At 42.6% G+C, this 13,659-nt stretch overlaps 1 long non-coding RNA gene across 1 annotated transcript in view; it reads right to left on the bottom strand.

The window, feature by feature from the left end:
- Window positions 1-6,605: 6,605 nt before the first annotated feature.
- Window positions 6,606-13,659, bottom strand: part of LOC116274209 — a 28,090-nt gene continuing 21,036 nt past the window's right edge. Inside the window, exons 2-3 of the long non-coding RNA XR_004182827.1 lie at window positions 11,810-12,080; window positions 6,606-8,952 (exon numbers count right to left, since the gene is read on the bottom strand). This is a non-coding gene — a long non-coding RNA (uncharacterized LOC116274209). The remainder of the gene's footprint in view (window positions 8,953-11,809; window positions 12,081-13,659) is intronic.

Genomic DNA, 13,659 nt, shown 5'->3' with positions numbered 1-13,659 from the left:
AAACAAAAATAGACAGTAACGAACTTTCTTTTTTTTTTTTTTTTTGAGAAGGAGTCTCGCTCTGTCACCCAGGCTGGAGTGCAGTGGCATGATCTCGGCTCACTGCAAGCTGCGCCTCCCAGGTTCACACCATTCTTCTGCCTCAGCCTCCCAAGTCACTGGGACTACAGGCGCCCACCACTACACCTGGCTAATTTTTTTTTTTTTTTTTTTTGTATTTTTAGTAGAGATGCGGTTTCACCATATTAGCCAATAAATGAACTTTTTAAAAAATGAATATGGCCAGGTGTGGTGGCTCATGCCTCTAATCCTAGCACTTTGGGAGGCTGAGTCGGGTGGATCACCTGAGGTCAGTAGTTGGAGACCAGCCTGACCAACATGGAGAAACCCCATCTCTACTAACAATACAAAATTAGCCGGTGTGGAGGTGCATGCCTGTAATCCCAGCTACTCGGGAGGCTGAGGCAGGACAGTCGCTTGCACCCAGGAGGCAGAGGTTGTGGTGAGCTGATATCATGTCATTGCACTCCAGCCTGGGCAACAAGAGCGAAACTCCATCTAAAAAAAAAAAAAAGAATATGGAAAAGAAACAATTATTAATCTTGGCAATATAAAATACAGTTCCTGAAGTTTTAAAAAGTCTAATAGATTGGATAAAATTTCAGACTTGGTACAGTCATAAAAATAATTGAATTGAAAGATGATACCAGAGAGTTCACCCAAAAATATGGCACAGAGAGCCAAAGTTTAAAATTATGTAAGAACAATTGAGAAAGATGGAGAATAATTGGAGAGGCTACAACTTACAGCACATGGAAGTTGCAGAGAAAGAGAGTAAATAAAAAAATAATAAAAGAATGATGGTTAAGAACTTTCCAGAATGGTAGAAAGACCAAACTCTCAGGCTGAAAGTGTATTTTGAGCGAATAAAGAAAATCTTAAAGGCAATCAGAGAGAAGAATTCGATTATCTAACAATAACCACAGTTAGACTGAAGGTAATTTTCTCATGAGCCACAATGAAGTCAGAGATAGTAATGACAACAGCTAACACTTGAATGGTACTATGTCCCAGGCATAATGCAAAGTACTTCATGCATATTAACTAATTTAATCTTCACAACAATTCTGTGAGATGGGATTCTTATTATCCCCTTTTTACAGTTGAGGAAACTGAGCCAAAAGGAAGTTTAATGGTTCTTGTCCAAGGTCTCGCATCTATTAAGTAGAGAAGCTGGGACTCAAACTGAGCTGATCTGACTCCAAATGCTCACAGTTACTGCTCTGTAATGCTTCTCACTGTAGACAAATATGTTCAAGGTAATGACGGAAAATAAATGACAACCTAAGATTTTATTTCCAGCTACATTAAGAAATGTTTTGGTGCATAAAAATTAGAAGACATATATTACCCACAGACATTCATTTAACAAATTATTAATGTATATATTTCCACAAGAAGAAAATTAATCCAGCAGATGAGCCATGAAACAATAGGACTTGATCATCCATTTAGAATCCGGACGAGGAGTCTGTAATTGAACTTTTCTTTCTTTTTCTTTCTTTCTTTCTTTCTCTTTCTTTCTTCTTGAATCTGACTCTGTCACCCAGGCTGGAGTGCTGTGGCATTATCTCAGCTCACTGCCACCTCTACCTCCTGGGTTCAAGGGATTCTCCTGTCTCAGCCTCTCGAGTAGCTGGGATTACAGGCATGTGCCACCACAACTGGCTAATTTTTGTATCTTTAGTAGAGACGGGGTTTCACCATGTTGGCCAGCCTGGTCTCAGACTCCTGGCCTCAAGTGATCTGCCCACCTGAGCCTTCCAAAATGCTGGGATTACAGGCATGAGCCACCACACCTGGCCAAAAATTATTAATTTTTAAAGAAGAGATAAAACTTAGTTGACAGTAACAACATAAGTAAGATGATAATTACAATGTGTTTATATTTCTTTTCATGATTTAAATGAGCACAGAAGTATGGAATGACTTCAGATTTATTTTGTGTGAATTATAAAGGTAACAATAAGGAATAGAAATAAAGCCTACAGCTTTCAAACTGACAGAGAGGGAAAAGAGTAAATATAGAAAACTTTATCAATGCAGCAGAATAAATGGAAGGAAAAAGGGAAGCAAAGAAAAGGAATGGCAAATAGAAAGTGCAAAATAAAATGGTAGAAATTGTTTCAAGCACATCAGTAATTACAATAAATGTAAATGGAATAAATTCATTGATAAAGAGGTAGGGATTATCAGATTAAAGTTTTTAAAATTCTGGGGCATATTGTCAAAGCCACATAGCAAAATTATAGTAAAGGTAGAGAAAAAGATAAACAATATCATATAAATACTAACAAGAATAATGCTGAGATTATACTACTTAAGTCAGACAAAATAGAGTTTAATGTAAAAAAAAGTAATAGCAACAAAGGGGTGGTATAGAACATTAAAAGAAATGATTTTCTAAAAATGTATAGTAGTAAACTTATATGACCTTACCAATGTAACCTCAAAATATAGAAAGCAAAACTGACTAAATTACTAGAAAAAAATAGGAAAAAATTGTTATAATGGAAAATTTTAACTGATCTTTTAAAAATGTTATATAAAATTGACAAAAATATTTAGAATTTAAATTTAAACAAAAACATTAAACACTTTAAAATCTATATAAAATGCTGTATCCATTAAATAAAGAATACACATTATTTTCAGATACATGTGGAACACTTAAAAAGTGATCATATGTTAGATCACAATATTTTCAAAGAGATAAAATAATAATGTCCACATTCTCTGTTCCCATGGCAATTAAATTGAATGTCAAACTTCCAAAAGTTTGGAAACTAAAAAATGCACTCTAAACAACAGATGGGTTAGAAAGGAAATCATAATGAAACAGAAAATATTTTGAACTGAAGAGCATTCGAATTATTACATATCAAAAAAGTATACAGCTAAAGTGATACTTTGAGGTAAGTATAACCCCCACTACCCGCCACATACACACACTCCACCTACCCAGTTCCCTTCCCTGGAAATTGCTTATGTTTCCAGTTTCTTTTGTATTCATCCACAGATATTCAAACCGTATGTAAGCATATATGTATAGGCTTAGTAATGTGCAAAACAATGTGTGTAGTATGCTACCACTGGTATAAAAATGTTATAAGAAACATGTACAAGTTTCAGTTAATACATTTTGAAGATTTTCTTTTTTATGACTGCATTATATTAATTGTGCAACCTGTGAATGACTTGCATTAAAATCAGAAACAAGACAAGGATGCCCACTTTCAGGCAACTATTCAGTACTAGAGTATCTGTCTAAGGCAAAGCTGGAAAATAAATAAGCAGCATAATAATTGGAAGAGAAGAGGTGGGACTTTTTATATGCAGGCAATACAATTATCTGTGTAGAAATCCCTCCTCCCAAACCCCAAGAATATCCACTGTCAAATTATTCAAATGAATACGTGAGTTAAACAAAATTGCTGGGTGGAAAATCAACATTTTAAAAATGGTTAAGTTTTTATATGCTCTAAAATCAGAATTTTAATTGAAAAATATCTAATCATAGCGTTAGGTGTCACATCCTCCAATCATCCTGAAAAACAAGAAAAGAACATGGCGCCTGCAAGCTAAAGCTTGAAAAATCCCAATAAAGGTGTTCTCTCTCTCTCTTTTCTTTTTTTAAAAAAAAATCAGATTGCTTCATATTTGTCTGTGTCTGAGCCAGCGATTGTGGTGCAGAAAGAGATGAGATCTGTGATTAATAGTCGTTGGTAAAACAGATGAATGAGGCAAGGAAGGGAAAATTATCTCCAAATAGGTGGGGATCTACACATCTGTCTCCCCAGTAAACAGCTCATTAAGGGCAAAGACAATGTTGAATTGTCTCTTCAGCACCTAGGCTTAGCACTGTGTCTTACATGTGATAAAGTCTCAATAAGTAATCAGTGAATGAGTGAGTGCATGTAAGCCAGGACCAACAAGCCTGGATCAGCCTCTCCTTTTGCAAGACTACCCAGAACCCCCACAGCTGGGGATAGAGACTCTTCACCAAGCCCCAGCTGAGTGAGTGGGAAATGAGGGAAGTAGCTTTTGGTTGAGATTGATGGGATCACTTAGAGGACAAATGTGACTACCATCCAAGGCACTGATGCAGGACCCTTGAAAGGAAGTGCTCACATTGAACTTGACTGTGCCCAACATGGTTAGTGGTTTCCAGAAGTGTAGGGTCTTCCGTGCATTGGGAAATGAGGACAGCCTCTCATTTTGCCCAGAATTTTATGGGACTGGTTCCCTTTTATTTTGTGACCTAAGAGAAGTAAGTGATCCTGTCTTATTTTCTTTTTTTGAGACACGGTCTTGGTCTGTCACCCAAGCTAGACCATAGTGGCACGATCATATCTCACTGCAGTCTCCAATTCCTGGGCTCAAGAGATCCTCCAACCTCAGCCTCCTGAGTAGCTGGGACTAGGTAAGATCCACTATATCTAGCTAATTTAAATATATATATATATTTAAGTATATATACATTTATATGTATATTTAAACATACGTGTATGTGTGCGGGTGTGTGTTTGTGTGTATGTATATGTACGTGTGTATTAATATATATGTGTATATATACATACACATATATGTATTTGTAGAGATGGGATTAACATAGTTAATGTTGCCCAGGCTGGTCTCAAACTCTTACCTCAAGTGATCCTCCCACCTCAGCTTTCCAAAGTTCTGGGATTACAGGCGTGAGCCACCATGCCCAACTGATCTTGCCTTTTAAGTACAGACAGAACCTTCAATGCTGCTCTCTTCAGCCTCAATACCACCGCTAGTTAAACACAAAATGAGACAGTGAGAGGAAATTGACATTTGAATATACCCAGAGATTGTTGGAAATCTTTCAGGAGCAAGGACTCCTTCTGTGTCTTTGCCCAAGCCATGCCTTTTGCTGTAACACCACATTGTCTCCTCCCAAGGCCCAAGTTCTGTTTGCCCTTTGAGGCTCAACTCATATCACACTTCCCTGGGGAAGCCTTCCATGACTATTCTCCTTAGAGGGCATTTCTCTGGACACTGAACTCCTGTAGCACCATCACCAATATCTAATTCTCTTTTCTGTGCCACATTTTCTCCTCTTGGAGACTTTTCTTCCTCCCAACACTTTGGAAATCTGATGGATTGTCAATCAAGGGGAACTGTCTTCCCATCATCTGAGGAGCCGTAAAACTCAGGCTGGTCAACCTGAGTACGCCATTCACCTGAACACAGTGATGGGTCCAAGAGTGGGCAAAGGAACAAAATGGACTCTGGGCAAAGGAGGCTTTCTCTCCTTCTGAAGGACCATGGCTGGAGCCGATGAACATCAGGTTTTCTGCAACAAGGAAAAAGTGTCAAGAAGTGAGGGCACACTGAGGAAAGCGAAACTGAGAGATGGGCAGAGAATATCCTGATTATATCACAAGAGTGCCCTGGATTGAGCTGTGCCTGAAGCCAGACTACTCTACTACTTGAGCCACCTCCTTTCCCTTTGTCTTGAAGTGCTCTGAACTTGAGTTCCCTCAAACCAAGAGTCTTGACCAATTAATTCTCCCTCTTATTATTAGGACCATTTATTTGGCACATAAAATTATTGCAACCCAGTGAAGCTGGTTCAATGTCTCACTTTTTTACAGAAAGACTTGACTAAACTCTGCTGTATATCAGGGCCATCAGGCCAGACTCTTGGTTTCTTTCTGTATCAGCCCTTGTTTCTTCATTTTGTAAAAAATTGTTTTTCAACCTTTCTTTTTGCACACTTTTTTCTCTCCATATGGTCTATCATGCTTTGGTGTCAAAATAATTTAGAGGCACATCAAATTGCTTACGATAGCTTATGCAGAATTTCCACTGCTCTCTGGCTCAGTCTGAGCCTCCCCGTCTGGGGTGTGTGTGTGTGTGTGTGTGTGTGTGTGTGTGTGTGTGTGCGCGCGCGCGCGCTGTCTCCTTCCCTCACTCACTGCTCCATTTAGGAAACAGGTGTAAACAACCTCACAACCCCATTCTCCAAATGCCTCCTTCTCAGGTCAACACCTCACTTGAAGATAGCCTCTGCAGAATCAGGTGCTTGGTTGAGAAAGGATCCCTCCCCTAAGGCCTCCGGGGGGCCCCAGATTTAGGACACCCCTGGGTGTTCTCTGGTGCAGTCTCTCATCTGTGTTCAAGAAGCCAGAGAACAGGGATCTGGCTAATTCTCCTGTCACCATCTCAGGCTCTACCTTAACTTAATCACCCTTTTATCATGTACTTGCTCTAGAGCCCACAATGGCTCCCTAGTGCCACCCACATCTAAACCAACCTCGTGCCAGAACCTGCCCTGCTTAGGCTAACTTCCTTCCCGCACATTCTCTCTCCATCTCCCAGATTGGTGGGCTGACCCTCTCCCTGCTTCAGAAAAAAATATCCAGCTCATTCTTCCCTCAAGGCTTTTGCTGTTTGTGCTCTTCCTGTCTGGAATACCCTTCTCTCTTCTTTCTCCTGCCTCCAAATCTTACACAGCCCACTTCAAGTCCCTCCTGTTCCGTGCAGCCTTCTCTGATTTTTCTAGTTCATGATTTGCACCTTTTCTGAATTGCTCCACAGTTAGGGCCATACAGCTTGTTATTTAGCTGTTGCACACTTTGGTATTCGAATCTATCTTGCCCCCTTACTGAAATATGTGTTTCTTGAATTTAAGGACCATTTCTTGAGCATGTTTTATTCCCCTTACTCCATCTCAGCATCAAGCATGGAAACAGTTGCTCGTACATGGTAGATCATTGGTGGCATAGGCATCGTCCTGAGAATTTGTTTTAGAAATACAGATTCCCTGGATTATCCCCTGGAGAGTCTGACTTTTAATAGGTTTGGGGTAAGATGCTTGGATCTGTGCTTTTAAAAGCCCCATGAGGTAAGGCATTGCTGAAGCAAGTTTGGAAAACAGCTTGGGTGAATATATTGTCGAACCTCAAATCAAGATACTCATCTGACAAGCTCAAGTATTTTTATGAGAAAAAGCCACAGGATATTTTAAATGTGTAGGGACTTGGAAATCCCAGGCTGTGTGGTTCTCCTGCACTTGGTGATGGGGTTCCATTTTGGAGGTCATATGGTGTGATGGCTAAGAGCATGGGCTTGGAGTCTGACAAGGGTTTGAGTCCTGGTTCACTCCGTGGGATTTTGAACAATATAACCTCTCTGAACCTTCGCTTCCTCCTCTCTTAAATAGAAGTAAAAATAGAAGCCACTTTCCAGGATTAGTGTGAGAATTAAACAAGGTCCCATATGTAAAGCACTCAGCTCCATGCCTGGCACAGAATACATATTTGTAACAAGTACTAGTAGGTGTTAAATTATTGAAGCTGGAAAATCTGCCAGCTTGTAGGAAGTTTTCGATCCAGGAAACTCTATGTTGGTGAGGCACACTCTCCTTTGCTTTTGAGAGGGAGCACTTGGGAAGACCTCTTAGTCCTAATGCAAGTGCTTACCCACCACTGGGGAGGAGGAGCCCAACGACATGAAGCAGCTGAAACGCAGACTGATAAGTTAAGTGCTCTATTTATTATGCAAATTGGGAGTGCTCCCAGCACTATCTCCTTGCTGAGTTAGAGAACGTTTTCCTTCCTCAATCTGTATTTACACAGCACCACAACTGGAAATCATTGTTTCTTGAAGTATGTGTGCCCTTTCCCTTTCTTTGCCCACAGGAGATTGAGGGGACATCCGTAGCAGAAGGACAGAGAGCCTGGACTTTTCACTTCTAATGTCAGAGGAAAGACTATGACCAGGACCTAACCTGGGCCAGGATGGTGTGACCACCAGATGATGTCATTTAAGACCAGCAAACCCAGGCTTTAGAAATGCATTAGCTGTGTCTTATAGGAGGCAGGGGGACAAGCCCAGCAGGTGGAATGGGGCTTTGCATGCAAGCAATAGATCAGTAGATCAATGAATCAACGGGCCAGTGAATCGCTTGCCAAATGGGTTTCTCCTACAGGCCATGAATACTCCCATGGGTCAAGAAAAGAACAGGGTCTTAGTTTGGGCAGAGGAAAGCTTTCCTCCCCTCTTCGGGACCAACAGGCACTTGGATCTGTACTATGAGGGGACAAGAAGCTGGGAAAGTGTCATTCTGAGGGAGGTTCATGGCCTCTGATACCATTTTTGGGACACGGGTTCAATCGTTCTGTGTCACATGGCGTTCTGCCAGGCAGGTGGGAACTCTCCGCTCAAGCAGTAGGTGAAAAGCCCTCTCTTGTTTAAGCTTCAATTTCCATAATTTTTGACAGGATCTCACGGGAAGAATTTAGTGGCAGAAATAACTCAGCAGAGATCATCCCTTCCTGGGGTGGGAGTCTTAGTGGCAGTTAACATCAGAAAAGCTAATGGGGTAACCCAAGAAATCTTCCTGGAGGAGGAGATGTTGGCTGAATCATCAATCGGCTCATATCACTGAGCCAAATACTTGTCATTGGCTTTGGGGGGTCAACGTAGGCCCCACAGCCCCCCTCATCATCCTCAGAATTGGCACTCCCCAATGCCTCACAGGGATGATTTCAGGGTTCAGAAATTGTGACTCCCAACCCCCTTGGGTAAACTTCCCTTCCATCATGCAGGGCCATCTCCCTGGTCTTCGCTTGCCCTGTGACCACACCGCATTATCCTTCCACATGCCCTGACACACGCTTCGAAATGCCAGAGTTCTCATGAGTCCGGCCTGCCAGGAGCGAGGTTTGCCAAAGCCATGTCCCAGCCAAGCGGGTGGCCTGCAGAGTGAGCCATAGGACTGCACTCAGTCCAGTTCCAAGCTGGAAGGTGAGGGCAGCCTCCCAACTATTTCTTCCAACCTCAGAAACGATTTAGTGCTGGCAGTTCACACGAGGTCCCCCTGACATCTCCAGTCAGGAATGTAACTTGCTGTGGATTCTGAGGCAAAGAGGCAAAGAGAAGACCATTAGGAAAGAGGGAAGTCATTAGCAGACGGGATGACCAGCATGCACGAGGGACCCATCTGCCTTTCCCCGAGGTGCCCAAGAGCTTGTGTGTGGGTCAACTTGAGCCTTCCAGGATTCTTTGACCACTTGAGACCCAGAAGATCAAAGGTCTGGTAGCCACAACCCTCTTTGAATCCATAAATCCTTGCCTCTCACAAATAAAGGGAAGAAAAGGTGTCAGGAGGCAAAGTTGTAGCTAGCAGTTTTGCCAACATGCATGGATTGCAAACATTATTTAGTAAAAGGGTTCAAGGAAGGAACAGAGGAGGAGTCAGGAACTCCATTCTTGACCACCTCAAAGCACCCTTGACCTCAGGGGAACTCCTGCTGCCGACTCCCTGCCCTTGACCTTCAGTCCTGCTCCATACATTTTTGTATCCTCTAACATGCCTCTGATGTGGTCTGGCTGACAATTTCTGCTGGCTGCTACCCCCCAAACCAGGGCTGGCTTGGCTCAATACACAGAGGGCACTCTGGGTTCTAGAACATGTATTGGCTTGATACATAGTCATCCCACTGGTGGGTAGAGGGTACTCGAGCAGTGCTTCTCAAACTTTCATGTGCCTAGATTTATCTGGGGCTCCTGTTGAAGTGCAGATTCTGATTGAGTAATTTTGGGCGAGCCCAAGATTCTGCCCTTCTAGGAAAGCCACAGTTGAGGTTAATACTTCCAGTCCATGACTACACTTGGAAAAAGAAAGTGCTAGAAGGCTCAGCAGCTACTGCTGTGAGATCAGGGCTTGCAATTCTTGTACAGAGGTCCAAATAGCACACTCATAAAAAGACCAGCTGACTCCCTGCCCTCATAGCTGCAGCCACTTAGCCCCCACTAGCAGGCCCAACTCCTCCCCAAACTCAGGTACCCAACATCTTGAGAGATACAAAGGAGCTGTGGGGGTCGCTATTTCCCTCTATCCACTTCACCCTCCTCTTCTCAGTGTTAGATTCTCCTTTGCAACCTCCCAGCTTCCTGGGTTGACCAACCTCTCTGCTTCACCCTCCAGTGCCAGGCCACAACCTGCCTGCTCTTGCTATGGAATGAATGTGCATCCCCCAAAGTCATATATTGAAGCTCTAATCCCCAGTGACTATGATGATGCTAAAAGGTGGGGTATTTGTGAGGTAATTAGGTTTAGATGAAGTCACAAGGGTGGAACCCCTGTTCTAAAATTAGTGCCCTTATAAGAAAAGAAGGAGACCTTTTCTCTCTGACATGTGAGGACACAGCAAGAAGGTGGCCATCTGCAAGCCAGAAAGAGTCCTTACCAGAACATTGAATCAGCCGGCACCTTGATCTTGGACTTCCCAGCCTCCAGAATTCTGAGAAACTAATGTTTGCTGTTTAAGCCACACAGTCTATGGTATTCTGTTATAGCAGGCTGAGCTGACTAGGATACTTGGAGTGTAGGATACTTGGAGTGTATCCTAGTCACTCCATACTTGGACCAGGCGGTCCCTTCATGGGCAGCACTAATGAATGAACACAGAGTTCTCCTCATTCCTCTAAGACCACCAGTGCCTCCTTTTCTGGGCCCCAGCTGGAAAGAGCAATCTCTGCCTTTTCCACGCTGCTACTATTACTTGGAACATATAACCATAATGTTAGTCACAGTGTGATTGTGATTCTGCATCTACATAATTGTCACTTCTTCTATCCTTGAGGGAGGACATAATAATGCAGAGCTGAGCACATAATGTATATTCATCGAATCAATGATGCTGTTATTCGTGGTCCCTCTTCCTTGGGAGGCCCCTCCCTCATATCCTTGGAGACAGTCACTATGTCTATCCCATAGGGGACTTTTCTAGTTTAATAGCTCCAGTTTCTCCAACCCCAACCAACTTCTCTATTTAGAAGTATCTAAGATGCTAATTCTCAAGCTTGGCTGCTTGTTAAAATTAACAGGGGAGTTTTAAAAATACTGAGTCTAACCCTTAGAGATTCTGATTTATTTAGTTTGGAGTGTGACCTGGCCATCGGGATTTTTTTTAAAAAACCCAATGCTGCTAATGTGCAGCTGGGTTTTAGAGCCACTTGGAGTCAGGAATTTTAGGTTCCCACCCAGCACTTTAGTCTCCAGACAGCACTGCTGTCCGGCCTGTTCTAATTGTAGGTCCCCCAGTGCAAGTGAACAAGCTCTTACCTTGATCTTGACACTAGTTCTTTCTATGAAGAGAGGGCACAGGGCTACACTAGTAAGGGACCAGAGGCTGGCATGAGACAGATCCATGATTTAAATTGGCATGACTTGAAGCAATTGTCTGCACTTCTCTAAGCCTTCATTTATTAACCAATAAAACGGGATCATGTGTAGTCAATTTCTACTGGATAACAGATCACCCCAAAACCTAGAGGCTGCATTAGTCCATTTTCATGCTGCTGATAAAGACATACCCAAGACTGGGCACTTTACAAAAGAAAGAGATTTAATTGGACTTACACTTCCACGTCACTGGGGAAGCCTCACAATCATGGTGGAAGGCAAGGAAGAGCAAGTCATGTCTTACATGGATGGCAGCAGGCAAAGAGAGCTTGTACAGGAAAACTCCCCCTTATAATAACCATCAGCTCTCATGAGACTTATTTGCTATCATAAGAACAGCACAGGAAAGACCTGCCCCCATGATTCAATTACCTCTCACCAGGTGCCTCCCACAACACGTGGGAATTCAAGATGAGATTTGGGTGGGGACACAGCCAAACCATATCAGTGGCTAAAAGCACAAACATTTATTCTTTCACACAATTCTGTGGGATGGATGGGCAGTTCTGGTCTGGATGGACTCACCTGGAGCTAGATGGTCTAGGAGGGCCTCCTGCAGATGTCTGGTTATTGGCTTGACATCAGCTGGGGTGACACAGATGGCTTGGCTGGTATCTGTGTCTCTCATCATCAGGCAGGCCATCTCAAGCTTGTTCACATTGTGGTCACCAGGTTCTGAGGGAGTGAGTCTCAAGATACTTTTCAAGCCTGTTTGCTAATGTCCCATTGGCCAAAGCTAGCATAGGGACCAAGGGGAAACTTCCCTTTCACTCTCCTGAGGTCTGCTGAAAATCAACTGACAAAAAAGGCAGATTAATAGGAGAAAAGACATACAAAATTTATTTTATGTACATAGCATGAGGGAATTGCCAGAGAATATTACTCAGTATCTCCATGTGGTCCAGATGCTTATATAACTTTCTCCATAGCAAAGAGGGGAGATGGGAAATGTTGATAATTATTTTGAGGAGCAGTAAATGATTATTAGGGAGAATGAATGGACCCAGGAGACTGAAATTCAATTGTAAATTATTCTCTTTGGAATCTGAGCAAACCTGAGAGACAGATATTATCTTATAAAAAGGTCTAACAAGTTGTGGTTACATTACTCAGTCTTTGTTTCTGGGATAGACAATGAGATTTCAGGGATGGCACAGGAAGCAATTGTTCCAATTGGTGGGTCAAGTCTTCATGCAGCTAAGGGAAAAGCCTCTTCCAGCATCTGCTGGTCTCCAATGGCCTTGAATTTGAAATATTCATCGTACCAGGGTGCCATATTTTGGGGTAAAATTTCTCTCGGCGTCTTCATTTATCAAGGCCAGCCCAGAGCCATGTTTGTTGCAGATGTTTCCCTGCAAGTCATGCCATTAATTCATTGATTCCTCCTAGAGATTGATTCATTCATTCATGTATCCGTCATAGCGATGCTGAGTGTCTGCTACATGCCAGGCATTGTACCAGGTGCTATGAATTTCGAAACAAGTGAAAATAGACCCTTACTCCCAGGAGTTTTATCATCCACTGGGAGGGGCATGTAGGTAAATAGAACCCAGAAGTCAACTTGAACTTCAGATTGGTATTTGCATGTGTTTTCTCTGCTTTCGCCTGTTTCAACTTGTACACAGAAATCCTTCTCTTTAGAGTGCCGCATCAGACAAATGTGTTTGTAAGCAATACAGACTTTATGGGCAGCTTCACAGGGGAAACAAAAACCGGGTAATATGGTACCCATCACATCAATGGGCCATCGGCTCAAACAACCCGTCAGATGTTTCTGTTCTTCCAAAGTTAAGGTGTCCGAACTCTCCCTTGGAGGAGCCCCATCTTCAATGGTTCCCTCTCTCCCCTTCCCAGAACCTCCTTCAGAAGTACACCCCTCTCCTCTCTGTTAGGCAAAGCGAAGCAGCTCTCTCCCGGCTCCCCCACATCAAAATATTTCTTCTCCAATTTACAAAATTAGATCCACCCTGCTTAGAAGTCAGCGTTGGAACCATCTTGTGCTGTTCAACCAGGCACTTTGGGATCTTATCTCTTGCCTCCTGTCATCCAGAACAATTTCTCAAATTGTTTATTCCAGTGTTCTCCCCAAGAAGATGTTTCTGAGTAAACATTTTCTTCATCTTCTTCCATATACATCTATGTCTAAAATCAAGCATGTTGAATTTTGTGCAACAGGAAAGAGTAATTTTTTTTTTTTTTTTTTTGAGACAGGGTCTTAATCTGTTGCGCAGGCTGGAATGCAGTGACAAAAATGAACTCTGGTCATCCTCACTGCTTATTATATGCCAATTATAATGCCTTAGCAAGCAAAAGACACTCCCACGAGTGTCATGACAGTTTACAAATGCCATGGCAACATCAGGAAGTTACCCTAT

Source organism: Papio anubis, chromosome 3 (genome assembly GCF_008728515.1).
Source record: "Papio anubis isolate 15944 chromosome 3, Panubis1.0, whole genome shotgun sequence".
In the NCBI taxonomy this organism is placed as follows: Eukaryota; Metazoa; Chordata; class Mammalia; order Primates; family Cercopithecidae; genus Papio; species Papio anubis.
This window is presented reverse-complemented; position numbering and strand designations above follow the sequence as displayed.